Here is a 2,969-nt window from a genome sequence, read left to right on the forward strand (position 1 = left end):
CGTTCGCTCTCCGCGACAATGTCTCGATTGAACGCGCCATTTCGGCGCTCGCGCTCGCATACGGCCGTGCGTAGGACCGTGCGTCGCCGACCGCGCCTGGCCGGCCGGTTGGGTACTATAAGAGATACGTCGCGCTCGGCGCGTCGAACGAGTCGAGCGAGTCCGGACGAGTCGTAAACGTACTTTCTCGAGTCTCTCGCCACTCCGGCGTGTTTCGACCGCTCTCCGTACCGTCGTCCGACGTTGGCCGGTCGGTTGGGTACTATAAGAGGGTAGGAGAGATTAATATTGTCGTGTCGCGCTCTCGACGTTGACAAACGAAGAATCGCCCGAACGGGTCGAGACGGATTTTGTCGAGTCGCGACTCTGACACGGAGAGAACATTTATATAAAATGTTTGATTTGGAAACCACGAATATATAAAATAATATACGATCGTCGCAGAACGCGCCGCCGCCAAGTCTTCTCATGCTTGGAGGTTGCGTGTCTCGCGAGAACGTACGTTCGACTCTCGCGTCGTCTCGTATTCCTCTTCGCCGGGATTACGGTGCGGCTCTTCTCGTTCGTCGCCGAACGCGCGCAAAATTAACGCACACTTATTTATTACGAGCACAGCATTGCCACGAGTCGGTTGTCGCAAGACCGAATGGCTCTTATGTGGCGCGCACGCCTCTAGTGTGTTGGCCGCGCGGTTCCCTCTCGTTTCGTACGCAGCAGCGGAATCGTCGCGCTTACCGAGCATCTACTCCACGGATACGAGTTTGCGGGAAGAGTTGCTTCTTCCCGCTCGCTTTGTACGCCGTAGCGAAATCTTATTGCTGGTCGTGTGCGGTTAAACGCGTACGAACCAGACAGAACAGTCCTCGACGTCTAAGCATCGCCATCGTCGATCTAGCGTCAGGGTGAATCGCGCGGTCTCTCGAGACCGCGCATCATAACATTTGGAGAATAAGAACACGAGTATTTTGATCTTGTGGATTTTTGAACGGAGAGGAGGAGGAAGAAGAGGAGAGGCGGCGGCGTCGGGGTTTACTCTCGCCTCCGTCGTTCTCTCGTACGCTTTACATAATAGCGTTAAACACAGCAGAGGTGTCGCCGACCGGCTGAGCAAGACCGGCGGCAAATAAAATGGCACATACGAGCGTGTCGCGCGCGCGTCGGTGTTTCGGCAATCGAACGCGCGCGCGCGAAAAAGAGCTAGCGACGAGTCTTCGGGCTCGCTCGCAGTTACTCCCTTGCGAGTAACCGAACACGAAGCTCCCTGGTTGATCCTGCCAGTAGTCATATGCTTGTCTCAAAGATTATAAATGTAATTTATTTAATTACATTTTTATTTTTTAAATAACATATATACGTTCCAAAAATATAAGCCATATTATTATATATGTACGTGTGTGTGGGTGTATAACTATCATTTAATACCATTCACGTTAAATCACATTATTTAATCATATTATAACTATATCACTAACATTATAATTAATACTTATATAAATCATTTTTAAAGTAATTTTTTTTAAATTCTAGTTATCACTTTATCAGAATTAATGCAAAGATTTTTAAGGCATTTTTCAATTTTGCACACAGCCCACTCTATTCCATTGCTAATTTATTTGTTAAAATATGTTTCAACAAACATGTACGAAATCACATTCTGATGAATCCTTACCCCTCCTAAAAAGCTCAATTGTCTGTCAAAAAACTAAAATAATTTAATAATATTTTGTTTGATCTAAAAATATCAAAATAAAACATTTGTTTTTCTCTTTTAAAAAAAAGTTAACATTACTTTTCTTTTAACTTCTTTAAAATTATTTAACATATATAATAAATATGTCCAAATATTGCTTTTTATAAGACATTTCAATAAAATGTTTCTAATCGTAAGTATAAATACTAATATTTTGTATATCCATTTCTGCAGCAACACATTTGTTTTTTTTAAATTTATTATCATTCTCTGTAATTGTTTCTAACGGTATCTGCTGGCAATCGAAATCATAATGTTCATTTTTTTTTAATCCGTTTTCCCCCTCTTTTTTCTTTATGTGATTTCCAACTTTATTAAACTTCATCCATTGTTGTAAGAGTTAACAATACTGCATTTAGTTCTGATAATTAATTTTGAAAACTTGCAAAAATAATTGACACATATTATTGTATATCACTAAATTTTCAGTTAGATAAATATTACGATTAAAATTTCCATTTTAAAGATGTTTACAGTGATATAAATAAAAAAAGTTAAAACTTTAATTTAAAAATATATATATTATAATTAAGGTTTTTTACAAAAATTTTTAAAAATTATAACAATTATTTTTACCTCCATCAATCTCAGCATTACAAGTTCGGATTGTGATATTGTATCTGAATTTTGTGGAACAAGGTCATCTTATTTTTCTGTTCATGTTTCTTTTGAACTTATAGATTTTCTATAGTAACCCGCAGACTTTTTGACTGAATATTAATTATTTTTTCATTACTTATTGTATCGGATCTTAGGTTTTTTTCTTTAATTTTTTATCAGGGTTTTTTATTTCATAAGTGCATTTGCTTTTTTTTAAATCGTTTGTTTTATTAGAAGTTCATCTAAATCATTTCTTGGGGTCAGTTCTAAACTGAATTTTCAGAAGAACTTGAAATTTTTTTTACTCGATTCATTTCTTATTTACCTTGTATTAATGGTGTCTTTATTTCACATATTTTGCTCTTATTTTTGTTAAGCTTTTGGTGTATTAGGAAATTATCAACTCTAATCATTGCGAGTTTTTATATTTATTGATCTTGTGCCGCTTGTATCTCAGAATTATCAAAGGGGATCCCTGTATTTTTTTTTTTTTGCTCGTTTTATACTCGATTTTTTGAGGTTTTTTCCATCATCACCTCTATATCGGGTTTTTTTTCACTAATTTTAAGTTGTCCTATATTTATCATATGTATCTAAAACGTAATAAAATTTTTGAATA

The sequence above is a fragment of the Nylanderia fulva genome, unplaced genomic scaffold, assembly GCF_048542155.1.
Source record: "Nylanderia fulva isolate GAGA-0341 unplaced genomic scaffold, ASM4854215v1 Scaffold506, whole genome shotgun sequence".
NCBI classification, from domain to species: Eukaryota; Metazoa; Arthropoda; class Insecta; order Hymenoptera; family Formicidae; genus Nylanderia; species Nylanderia fulva.